Source organism: Microtus ochrogaster, unplaced genomic scaffold (genome assembly GCF_000317375.1).
Source record: "Microtus ochrogaster isolate Prairie Vole_2 unplaced genomic scaffold, MicOch1.0 UNK34, whole genome shotgun sequence".
Classification (NCBI taxonomy): domain Eukaryota; kingdom Metazoa; phylum Chordata; class Mammalia; order Rodentia; family Cricetidae; genus Microtus; species Microtus ochrogaster.
This window is the reverse complement of record NW_004949132.1, coordinates 3,698,059-3,711,142: the sequence shown is the minus strand read 5'-3', so window position 1 is coordinate 3,711,142 and position 13,084 is coordinate 3,698,059. Positions and strand designations below refer to the sequence as shown.

Here is a 13,084-nt window from a genome sequence, read left to right as displayed (position 1 = left end):
AAAGCATAGAGAACCCCTTACTTTCCTTGACCCAGGCAGCCCTCTAACCTCGAGTTTCCTGCTTCTTTCTGGCCACACATCATATTGTCCAACACAGAAGGATTAAATATTCATGAGTAAATGTTTATTTACATCACATTCTATGTTTGCCACAACGAAAATTATGTATATAATCTTGTACTCTTTGAGTCTTTGTTGTCTGTATGCAGTAGATATGTGTATAGTAAACTATTAAGCTCAGTAACATTTGATTGAGTTGCAATATAGCTATGGTTGAGGAGAAAGCATGGTGAATGAGATTGTACCTCTGGTCTGGATGGACACTCGGGTAGTCATCCAAGTTTGCTGAGACTGAGGGAGTTCTTGGGACAGAAGACTTTCAGCACTAAAACAAAGAAATATCAAAAAAGGACAAAGTGTTTATCTTACAAAACCAAACTTCCCTGTGAGCAAAATATGGAGTCCAAAAGGCATAAAAAAAATATTTAACCAGGAGATAGATATTAGGTTAAAATCCTGATTCTGATATATGTGAAGTGTGTAACCGAGAGAATGCCATTTTTTCTTCTCTAGATCTCAGATTTCTTATATGGAAATCTTATGTAGAAAACAGTGATGTCAATAATATCCATCTCCCAAAATAACATTAAATAAAATAATCCGCATAAGAAAAATAGAAAACTAAAAATGATACAAATGTAAAATTTCATTTCAAAGAAGAAAGCCTGCCATTAATTAAACTTATGGATCTGATCTATTTTGAAAATAAGCCAAGTTTCAACAAGCCTTGAATTATTTGAAAAGTCAAGTCAATTAACAGAATTGTCAAATCCTCAAAACACATTTGGGGCCAAACTGTCGGGTTTTTTTTCATATATCTGAAGAACAAAACATTGACAATAATAAACGTTACTTATTTTTCTCTCTTTCCAAATCACCTATGAGAAAATATTTTTAATTGCTTTTGATAATTCCTTGTGACCAGATTTTACATTAGTAGCAATTGCATGCTGTCATCTCACTTAATCAAAACCCTCAGATAATTTTTTTGGGGGGATTACCTATTTTTAAGCTGTATTCCATGGGGACACTTTTACTAAGATAAAGGATTGTTTAATTTCTGTAAAGACTTGCTCAGTGGCTCATTTGTTTATTTGACTCATATTTATTTAAAATTCACCAGATCACCATTAGCATTTTTGGCACAGACAATACAAGCAATGAGCAACACAGGCCAGTCTCCTAACTCCATGAGCTTCTATTTTAGTGGGAGGAAGTATATATTAAACATAGACAAAACCTTGGCAATTACATACTATGAGAGACAAGGGTAGAGAACTTTGAAAAGGAATAATTGTTATCTTTTCTAGATAAAAGGAATAGTAAGATGAACATAAAATTGAGGTATGTTTGTGTTTATAGATTTATTTTAAAATTATGGATGTTGGTGCGTGCATGTTGGTGCCCATGGATACTAGAGGTAGGCATTGGATCCTCTGGAGCTGGAGTTGCAGGTTGTTGTGAGCCCCTGCATGGATGCTGAGAAGTAGGTCCTCTGATGAAGAAGAACGTGCTCTTAACTGCGAATTCACCTCTTTGGTATGTGTATTTGTATTTTTGAAGAAAAATTTAAGAGGCCACTATAGATGGAGGAAGGTGGAGGGAGGGTATTAATGCCAAATTATGAGGTCAGATGGTTCAGGGGAACATGGGTTCTTTCAGTTTTACAGATAAAATTTAAAAATAGATTCAAAGGGAAATTCAAAGGCAAATTTATTGGAGTTTAGGAAAATTCCAAGAAGCCAAACACACATACAAACACAGGGAAGGCAATCTAGATATCTGACTGTAGAGAGGGAGCTAGGTAAGAGGAAGAAAGAAGAATAGACTTTCCGAGGTAGAGGTCAAGAAAGCAGGCAGGCTCAGCAATGGAATTCTGCAAACAACTGTGTGCGAGTGGAGGATGGGGTGAGAGTTTGAGAGTGTCCAGGGAGAACCAGTATATTAGGACAAGAAGACTTGGGCTATTAGGAAGAGAGGAAAGTGCTAACAGTGGAGATCTGCAATAACTGCACTAAGAAAGTGACTTCTGGGATGAGTGAGCACATATCTCATTAAGGAGCTAGTCATTCCTTTCCTCTTAACATGTTTGCAGGTGTATCCTCTTTCTTTTCACCTTTTAATTCTAAATGCGAAACAGGATTTCCGCATTATTGCAGGAAGCCTTTGGCCTTGCCTGGGAAAGCAAAGAAAGTCCTTGTCTTTATCAAATGGTATTGCCATTCTTTGAGGAAGCCATTTATAAAGGGTGTTACCAATGTTTAACCATGGCATTTCAAATTCTAAGGTTGCAACACATCTTCTTTCCTCAAATGTAGGAGGAAGCCATTTGTTGGTTCCAGCCAGCTCGGTAGCTCAGCTCAGAAACTGTATTAAGTAAATCACTTCTTGGCCCATTGGCTCTAACTTCTTATTTGCTAACTCTTACATCTTAATTTAACCCATTTCCATTAATCTGTGCATCACCATGAGGTCGTAGCCTACCAGCAAATTTTCAGCACATATATCTCCGGCAGCTCAGTGTTTTTTCCCTGATTCTGTCCTTCTTTCTCCCAGCATATAAATGTAAGTCACAAAACAATCCTACACCAGTTTGGAATTATGATTAATAAAAGGGTTATTTATTTAAGCAGGAAACTTACAGATCACTATCCTAGACAGCAGCCCCCTGAGTGACCAGGACCAGAGTCTAGTTGCTGGAAGCAGAGCCGTAAGCGAGAGAGAGAGAGAGAGAGAGAGAGAGAGAGAGAGAGAGAGAGAGAGAGAGAGCAGGGATACTGCTGCTTTTTAAAGCAAAAGAGATCATGCCCAAGTGGGCTGGAATCTTAAAGGCTATTGGCTGAAGGAGCAGAAGGAGCTCCTGCAGCACCAGCATTCGGTTTAGTTTTCCCTGCCTACTTCTGTTCTTTTTCCCTATCAGGCCAAGCCATTTTTCTTTATTAATTAACCAATCGTATTCATAGCATACAAAGGGGAATCCCACATCACTCAAAATTAGTATATAACAGGGATCTAGGAGGTAGGTCGCAAAACTGATTAAGGAAGGGAATCTACCCTCAATGAATGCCAGACCTGGCTAGTTATATATCAACCTGACACAAGCTAGTATCATCTGAGAGGAGGTAATCTCCATTTAGAAAATGCCCCCATAAGATTCGGCTGTAAAGCATTTTCATAATTAGTGATTGATGGAGGAGGGCCCAGTCCATTGTGGGTGGTGCCATCCTTGGGCTCGTGGTCTTGGGTTCTATAAGAAAGCAGGCTAGGCAAGCCATGGAGACCAAGTCAGTAAGCAGCAACCCTACAGGGCCTCTATATCACCTCCTACATTCAGGTTTCTGCACTGCTTGATTGAACTCCTATCCTTGCTGCTTTTGATGATGAACTGTTGCATGGAACTGTGGGTGAAATAAACCCTTTCCCCTCCAACATGCCCTGGTGTTCCATCATATAACTAGACAAACCCTGATTTATAGACCCTTAAGGCCAATCTATGATTGCTATAGGGAAACATGGAATTAAGTGACTCTGTCTTAAATGGCCAACCGTGCGAACTGAGAAGTGGCCATATGCTATTTTCAAAAAGCATTAGTTGAGGTTATTTTTTCAGTTACCCATTTTCCTGGACTCTCAAAAGCTCTTTTTTTCCCAGTCTCCTTATTGCCGACTATTGGATGTACACAAGGTAATTGAAGAGCAAGGTCAGGCAGGAGCTGCTGAGCTCTCTTCTTTTTTCTCATTCCCCCATGTGGAAGGGATCTGGGCACATTCTCTGAAATATATCTGAGGGTTTGGGATGTAGCTCAATGGTAAAGTATGGTGTGGGAGGTCCTTCTGTCTGTGTGTTGCTTTTCCTTGGTTAATGAGTAAAGAAACTGCCTTGACCTGTTGATAGGGCAGAACTTATGTAGGCAGGGAAGATGGAAGTGGATGCTGGGAGAAAGAAGGGCAGAGTAGGAGAAGCGCCATGGAGCTGCCAGAGATAGACGTGCTGAAACGTTGGTGGTAGGCCATGACCTCATGGTGATACACAGATTAATGGCGATAGGTTAAACTAAGATATAATAGTTAGCCAATAAGAAGCTAGAGCTAATGGGCCAAGCAGTGTTTTAATTAATACAGTTTCTGTGTGATTATTTCAGGGCTAAGCTAGCTGGGTAGCCGGGAACCAACAAGTGGCTCACAACAAGTGACTCCCTTGCAATAAGAGTACTTGCTTTATATGGAGAAAGCCCCCCTGAATTCAATATCCATTACTGAAAACAAAACAAACAAACAAAAAACAGAAGCAGATGAAATTTTGCCAGATGTGGTGGTGTAGATGGTAGGTGATGGTAGGCGTGTTACCTGGAATTTGCGTATTCCCTGATCTACATAATGAGATGTTATTTGTAAAGAAATTAGAACAACCAGGGTATATCTATATATTTTAAATTTCTCTCCCATGTTTAATTCTCCAAATGGGAAGAATACAGTTGTCAATCAGGTTAAGACATGCAAGTAAATTGTGAATGTTGATAGTGAGTGTTTTATAGGTCACGAATTATAGCTACTTTATCTATATGCTTCATTTCCCATCTTACTTTCTTAAGTTACTTAGCAAATACTCAATGGAAAAAGCAATTATAAAGCACTTAGAGAGTTGTAGTCACCCAAATGATAATTATTTGCAGGTGCTGTTTTTTCTTCCCTTTCTACTGCTGTCTCCAGTCCCGCCTCACAACCTCGGGAGGACTGACTGTTGAGTGTGTTCTGGATCTTCACCTAAGTTCATCTTTATCTCTTATGTGTTATATAGAGAAATATCAATAATGAATCCATTTGTGCCACTTCTCCAGTGTTGGAATTTTGCTGGAAGTCTCATGATTTCTTGTCATTGCCAAATGTCATTTTACACTTTCATTTATTTAGCCACTAGGAAAACTAAGATTTAATGTATTTAGTATGCCCTATATATTCTTGTGAGCAAAATAAATTTCACTCAGTTCTGTAGTCTTCCTTCTTGTCCCCTCAGCATGATAGATTTGTGTGTTGCTTTACTCCATTCAAAGTAAATATTGATCAATAAAGCTATTTTACAACAGTCCTGAACCAAGATATGATCCTCTGATCACAAAATAATGCATGAATGCTTACAGTTATGCACATTTACAAATTACTTGTTATAGGGAAGCAATAGAGGAGAAAGCATCTTTTGTTGGTCAGCACACTTGAGTGTTGACAAAAGAGTACAAAATATGCCATTTGGAAGGGGCTTGATTCTTCTTCTCGGGTCTGCCCAAAACACGTAAGAACTAAGATAAAGGTCTTTTGCTCAAGATATTTTCTTTTTTGCTTGAAAAGAGAATTCTATCTTCAGACTGAACATATGAGGAACACAGAAATTTAAGCATGCCATCTTGTTCCTCAAAGCTTTTTAGCATAGAGTACTATGGTCTTTGGGACTTTCAATGGTCTCCATTAAGGTTACAGGGTTCCATTTTTTTCAGATGTTTTAGTGTTCTACAACTTGAAAGGTGTAGAAGGATGATGCCATTGTTTTGCTCCAACTTTCAGGGTTTGATAGTCAACACAGATTTGAGATGGTCTGTGGAAGGTATTTAGGAAAACATTTTTGTTCTGTTTAATTCTATTTTATTGGAATAGAATCTCAGTTTGCTGTATAAACTGGTTTCAAACTTGTGATTCTCCTGTCTCAGCCTCCCAAGTACTAGGATTAGCACTTGTATTTATGCCACTAGAATTAAATTTATGCCCATTCAAATTTAAGAAGCACTCTTTGGTGTGTTTTGTTTATTCATATATGTGTGTGTCCTGGTGTGGGTACATGTGCATATGTTTGCATGTGGAGGTCAGATGTCAACCATTGTTGTTGTTCTTCAATAGCTATGTGCCTTGATTTTCGAGACAGGATCTGTCACCAAACCTAGCACTCAAAAGTTATAAGCTACTTAGCCTGTGAGTCCCAGGGATCCATGTGTCTTCATCCCTTCGTGTAGAAATATACAGCATCACCCCTTTTTTTTAAACTTTTTAAAATTTATTTCACATGCCAACCACAGTTTTCCCTTTCTCCTCTTTCCCTGTTCCTGCCTACCTCCTTTCTACCCACCCCCATCCACTCATCAGAAAAGGTAAAGTCTCCCATGGGGGAGTCAAACTGAGGCAGGTTCAAGTTCCTCCCCCTGCATCAAGACTGAATAAGGCATCCCACCATAAGGAATGGGATCCTAAAAACCAGCTCGTGTGCCAGGGACCGGTCCTGGTCAGCAAAGCATAACCAGGCTACAATCCACAGCCCCAGAGAAGCTAGATAACAAGGAGGACCCTAAGAGGTGTGCATAGATCATCCTGGGAAGGGGAAATAGATAAAATCTCATGGGTAAACTAGGGGTAGGGTTAGAGAGGAACGAATGGGGGATGGAAACATGAGGGACTGAGATGGTCTAGTTGGGGGAGGGATGGAGACAAAGAACAATGAAAGAGATATCTTGATATAGGGGGTCATTATGAGGTTAGGGAGAAACTTGGTGCTAGGGAAATTCCCAGGAATCCACAGGATGACCCCAGCTAAGACTCCTAGCAATAGTGGAGAGAGTTCCTGAACTGGCCTTCCCCTGGAATCAGATTGGTGACTAATTGTCATCATAGAACCTTCACCCAGTACCTGATGGAAACAGATGCAGAGATTCACAGCCAAGCACTGGGCTAAGCTCTAGCAGTGCAGTTGAAGAGAGCGGAAGCAGGATTATATAAACAAGGGGGAGGTGTCAAGATCAGAAGGGGAAACCCACAGAGACAGTTGACCTGACTTCATGGGAGCTTACAAACTCTGGACTGATAGCTAGGGAGCATGCATGGGACTGACCTAGACCCTATGCATGCTGGTGACATAGTGACAGATTTTTTTTAAAAGATTGATTCCTGGCCTTACCTTAATCCTAGGTCCTCATGCTTATATGGTAAGCTCTTTACTGAATGATCTCTCTATACAGTCCCCGAGTTTAAGGAATTATTACAGGAAGTTTGTATAATTTGGGACTTAAAGGAAGGATAATTAGCTATTAGACCATAACCTCCATATATCCATGTGGATGGAAACGGTGTTTGTTTTATTTTTAGGGTCATGCTCATTTATAGCTTTCTCTTACATAATGTTGAATGAGTAAATAAATTACTTCCCTCCTAACAAATTATGTCTTCTTTTACATTTAAGAAACTAAGCTATTATTGCGTTCCAGACTAACACAAGTAGATTAATAGTTATGGTAAAGACTTTTGGAAGAAATATCTTTTGTCCTCTTATGTCCTAAAAACTTTCTGAAAACATTTCCTCCAACAGTTCTGAACTACTCTATTTCTACCCTAGACATAGGCTTAATACAAACAAGATTCTGGATTTATTTTATCTTTCTTAAATAAATCATAATATTCAAATTTCTTTATAACCATTTTAAATAGATTCTCTTGTTCTACCAAAATGTTACGAGCTTTCATCTTTACTAAAGTTGGACATTGGATGAACTTACTGGTATCTTAAGTTGTCCTTAAAGATCTTAAAAAAAAACCTTCCTAATATTACGCTAGTTCCCTGAAACCATCCCAGAGCACTTACTTTACCACAAGACACAGCAATTATATTTAATTTCAGAATGGTTAATTTATACTCAGGTTATAAATTAACACAAACACACACACACACACACACATATCAGAAGTCCAACTCATGGAAAAGGTCAAATAAATAAAGATCTTTGGCATTTTCTACCCTGTTGATTGTTAAAAAAATACACAACCTGACATCTGGAATATGATCATTTTTAAAGCAATACTTAATGATTGGTAAAACACAGTGTGCATTTGTCTGAAGTCTCTAAAATTAGTTACAACCTTGCTACTAGATAATGAGAAATCATAGTCTTCACAGAGACAATAAAGCTACAAACAAGGTTTAATTGATGAAAAATGTTTACTCGCAGTAGATTTTCTATTTTCTGTGTAATATGTGTAATTATTAAATCCTGATGGTTTAAAAATGTCAGTTTATATAAACAAGGAGACTGAGAGCTCCTAGTTGCCCAGTGATTAAGAAACATACCATTTCCTAAACAAACTGAATAAATGGAAGGTGACTGTTGCAATATTTCTGTCATGATTTTTATATTTTGGTTTACTTACTATTCAATGTATATTTCTCTCTCTGAGATGATTTGTTAATAATATTTTGATTATGGCTCTAGCAGGCTTTCTGTAAATTCATATAATAACAGAGAAAAATACATACGTTTTGCCATCCAAGTTGAATTTGTTACTTTTTCATGGCTGTAATAAAACACCATGATCAATGCAACTTATAGGAAGAAAGAGTTTATTTGGGCTTATGGTTCTAAAGGGATTCAGTAGAGTGAGGAATGCTTGACAAAAGGTGGCAAGCATGGCAGCAGAAGCAGTAAGCTGAGAGTTTATATCTTGAACTTCATGCAGGAAGCAGGGAGAGCCAACTGAATGTAGGGTGAGGCTTTCAGTTCTCAAAGTTTCCCCCAGTCACATACTTCCTCCAGCAAGTCTATACCTGCCACCAACTAGAGACCAAGTGTACAAAACCCCAAGACTATGAGGGACATTTCTCATTCAAATACTCTACAGTATTCATTTTTATGAAGGAGACACTCTATCTAAGCATGATGACAATGCCTGTAATTTCAGTATTTGCCAGGCTGAGGCAGCTGTTTGTAGCCACACAAGGTACATTGCAAAAGCCTGTCTCAAATACAAAGCAAACAATGAGCAAACAAAAAGAAAATAAGTTTTATATTTTTTATTTAGATTAATTACAAGGCAAACATATTTAGGTCAAAAGTTCATAATATCTTTAAAGGTTTCCTTTCAACCTCACTTTAAATAAATTACTTATGATTTATCTATGAGTTGATCTCTTTGAGTTTATCCTGTTTAGGATTATATAATCTTTCAGAATACATAGGATTAAGGCTTCTTTTCAAATTAAGAGAAATTTTAGTTATATTTCCTTCGCATAGTTTATCTGTCCTATCTTATTTTGTTCTTGTGAAGTTACCATTATAATAAACTTTGCAGTTTATAGCACCCACCAATCTCTTGGTTTTTTATTTTTCCTTCATTATTTCTTATTTTGTTATTCAAACTTTATAACTTAATTGATCTATCTTCAGGTTTAATAATTCTTTGACTCTCAGATCTGATGATAAGCTCTTCTTATGAATTTATAATTTTAATTATTGTACTTTTCAATACCATAATTTTATCTGATTAATTTTATAATATCTATTTTTTAATGTTAAGGAATCACTCTCCTATGCTTCTTTGGTTCTTTCAGCATATTTAAAATATCTGTGTCCCAGGAGGTGGTGGTGCAAGTCTTTAATCCCAGCATTCAGAAGACAGAGGCAGCTGGATCTCTTGAGTTTGAGGCCAACTTGGTCTACAGAGCAAGTTGATGTGGGATTCCCCTCTGTATGCTGTGAATGCCATTGGTTAATAAAGAAACTGTCTTGGGCCTGCTCAGGAAATATAGGTAGGCAGAAAAACTAAACTAAATGTTGGGGAAAAGGAGGTTGAGTCAGAGAGAAGCTATGGAGCCGCCACCAGAGACAGATGTGCTAAAACTTTACCTGGTAAGCCACAGCAATGTGGCAATGCACAGATTAATAGAAATGGGTTAAATTAATATGAGAGTTAACCAATAAGAAGCTAGAGCTAATGGGCCAAGTAGTGATTATATTAATACAGTTTCTGTGTGATTATTTCGGGTCTAAGCTAGCTAGGTGGCTGGGAACCAGCAAACAATCTCCCTACAGCAGCTAGTTCCAAGACAGTCAGGCCTGTTACATAAAGAGACCCTGTTTCAAAAAGCCAAAAAGAAGATATCTTTGTCTTTGTCTAATTAATCCAACATCTGACATCCTTGGGGACAATTTTTACTGACCACTTCTTTTCATATGCATAAGCTATAATTTCTTATTTCTCTGCATGTACTGTAAACTTGTTTGAAAACTGTACATTTAAAATAATATAATGCAGTAATTCTGGAAATGAAGTCCCAGCAGGATATTTTTTTATACTTGCATTTATTTTATTGTCTCTGCTATTTATTTAGTGACTTTTTTGGACCAATTTGTAGTCTTAGTCTTTTTTTTCAAGTGTTTATTTTTTTAATAACCCAAATCTGAAAGATATATAGTCAAGTGATGCTGTGAAGTTCACAAGCATGGAAAATATCAGAGGAACAGAGCTTTAAGAGAAGAAACTAACCCAAGAACAGGCTGAGTTTCTACTAGATAGATCCAGGGCCAGGCTGAAGCCACCAGGTGGGCATAGGAGCAGCAGCTATTGGCTTATTTTCCATTATCTCCAGGGTGGCTTGCAAGTCTGTGTCTGCATTGTCATGCATATCACCTTCTCCCTTGAGGTCTAAGATTTTTCCAGAGCTTGCTTCAGAAGAGTTACTTTTCCGTGTTCCAAATGACTCCAAATCTTTCCTGCTGCCACTGCACTTGTCACCTGTTGACTTAGCCCAAGTTGGGGGTTTTTCCTGAAGTGTTCCCAATATGTTAGAGGACATTCTATTCTTCACAGGCTGTTCTGTTGCTTCATCAAAGTCTAATGAAAAATTGGACCCACTACTTGGAGGCAAAACCCAGGAGATATTTCTGCTGTTGAGGTTCACACTCTGGAAGATAGGGATAGTGGTATAGTGGTATAGTGCCATTGGGTGAGGTAGGCTGCCACAGGGAGAACTCTAAGACAACTGGAACCAAGCAGGCACCTCCACACTCATGGCCCACAGGAGTCCATGAGTCACATTGCCCAGTCTTATTCTTTATCAAATATGATTATTGAAAAGTCTGCTTTATTTTTCCATATGGTAAACTAATGATCAGAGATTTCTTTATAGTATTTTATTTATTTATTTATTTATTTATTTATTTATTTATTTATTTATTTATTTGGTTTTTTTGAGACAAGGTTTTTCTGTAGCTTTGGAGCCTGTCCTGGAACTAGCTCTTGTAGACCAGGCTGGCCTCGAACTCACAGAGATCCGCCTGCCTCTGCCTCCCAAGTGCTGGGATTAAAGGTGTGCGCCACCACCACCCAGCTCTTTATATTATTTTAACCAAAATATTTCTTAGTCTTTACATAGGAACTCTCTCAGCTTGTTTGTAATTGTTGGACATGACTTTAGCCATCTAGCAGTTTACAGCTAGCTCTTCTTTATCCTTTGCCTCTGGCTTCAAAATGTAAAACTTAAAGATCTGTCAGTGTGAGGTGATAAATGTTTCTTGACAACTGTATAGTTTGCCTATTTACATGACTGTCATGGTATGAATGTAGCCCTAAGCTCATGTTTCAAATCTTTTTTAATTGAAAATAGATTATTCTCCTATCCTGACTACAGTTTCCTCTCCCTCCACTTCTCCCAGATTCCCTTCCCCTTCTCTTCCCCTAGGATCCACTTCTCTCTATTTCTTCAAAAAAGAGCAATCATTCAAGATACCAAAATATAATAGGATACAAAAAGACCAGTTAAAAGACCTCATATCAAGGCTAGATAAGGCAACTCAACAGGAAAAAAAGAGTTCTAAGGGCAGGCAAAAGAGTCAGACCTGCTCCCACTGTTAGGAGTCCCACAAGAAAAGGATCAATGTCATACCAGGCCTAAAAACCATTTCGTTATGGACTGTACTTTAGGCTGAAAGGTGTTTATGAATATTGAAAACTAAAAACTTGTTAAACTTAGAGACAGGGTCCTTGATTGATCTTATGTCACCTGATACTTAAAAACTAGCACTTGAAATAGAAGATACTTACATCTGAAAAAAGATAGTGAATGAAATCAGAAATTATAAAATTAATCAATGACAGATCAAAGGAAAAAACATTGTAAAAAGATAATGGTTTTGAAATAAGTATATATTGGACTGGGATATAGCTCAGTTAGTAGACTGCTTTCCGAGCATGTTTGAAGCACTGGGTTTATCTTCAGCATTACATAAACTGGGCTGCTATAATCTCAGTACTCATCAGGTAGAGGCATGAGGATCAGATATTCAGGTTCATTTTTGGCTACATATGGAGTTTAATTCCATCCTGGGCTTGAAAACCTACCACAGAATATTAAAAACTGTACTAAAATTTTTCAAGTATATATAGGTATCACTTTAAAATGTCAACCATACAGAGATGAAAAAATAACACATTTGGAAATATGAAAATAGAGAAATCAAATTTTTAATTAAATATATATATGGAATAATATACCAATATTAATGGAAGGGTTTTTTATTCAAAGGGCTGTGGGAAGATATCTATCAATCTAAAGTTATTGAATTTCTTTTATTTAGGAGTAAGGGACAAATAAAAACATTTTTGTAACTAAGATAATTTATCAACCACAGAAAAATCTTTACAAAAGAGTATATCAGCTTTTATTTTAACAAAATAGAAAACAAGAATAAAAATGGATTATGAGAAATAGAAATGAGTATTATAGAGGCAATAAATTATGCTTAATATTTAATTAATTGTGAACTATATACAATAATGACATACAGACATTTTCAATGAAAAGCTAAATTCTAGATAATAACCACAAGAAATATGATATTCAGTGATATTGAACATATTAAAGTTTTCTCTTATTTGAAAGGAGGAAAGAGACATAAGATAACTTCATCTCCTTTACAAATTTATATAATTATTGGATTATTTGTTCGTTTGATGACTAATTTATTGAATTCTTTGTATATTTTGGAGATCAGACCTCTGTCTGATGTGGGGTTGGTGAAGAACTTTTCCCATTCTGAGGCTGTAGTTTTGTCTTGTTGACTGTGTCCTTTGCTTTACAGAAGCTTTTCAGTTTCAGGAGGTCCCATATATTAATTGGTTCTCTCAGTGTCTGTTCTGCTGGGGTTATATTTAGGAAGTGGTCTCCTGTGCCAATGCATTCAAATTTACTTCCCAATTTCTCTTCTATGAGGTTCTGTGT

At 37.2% G+C, this 13,084-nt stretch overlaps 1 pseudogene; it reads right to left on the bottom strand.

Annotated features, from left to right (window-relative positions):
• Positions 1 to 10,372: 10,372 nt before the first annotated feature.
• On the bottom strand, positions 10,373 to 10,807 carry LOC101979248 (annotated as a pseudogene).
• Between the last annotated feature and the right edge of the window lie 2,277 nt (positions 10,808 to 13,084).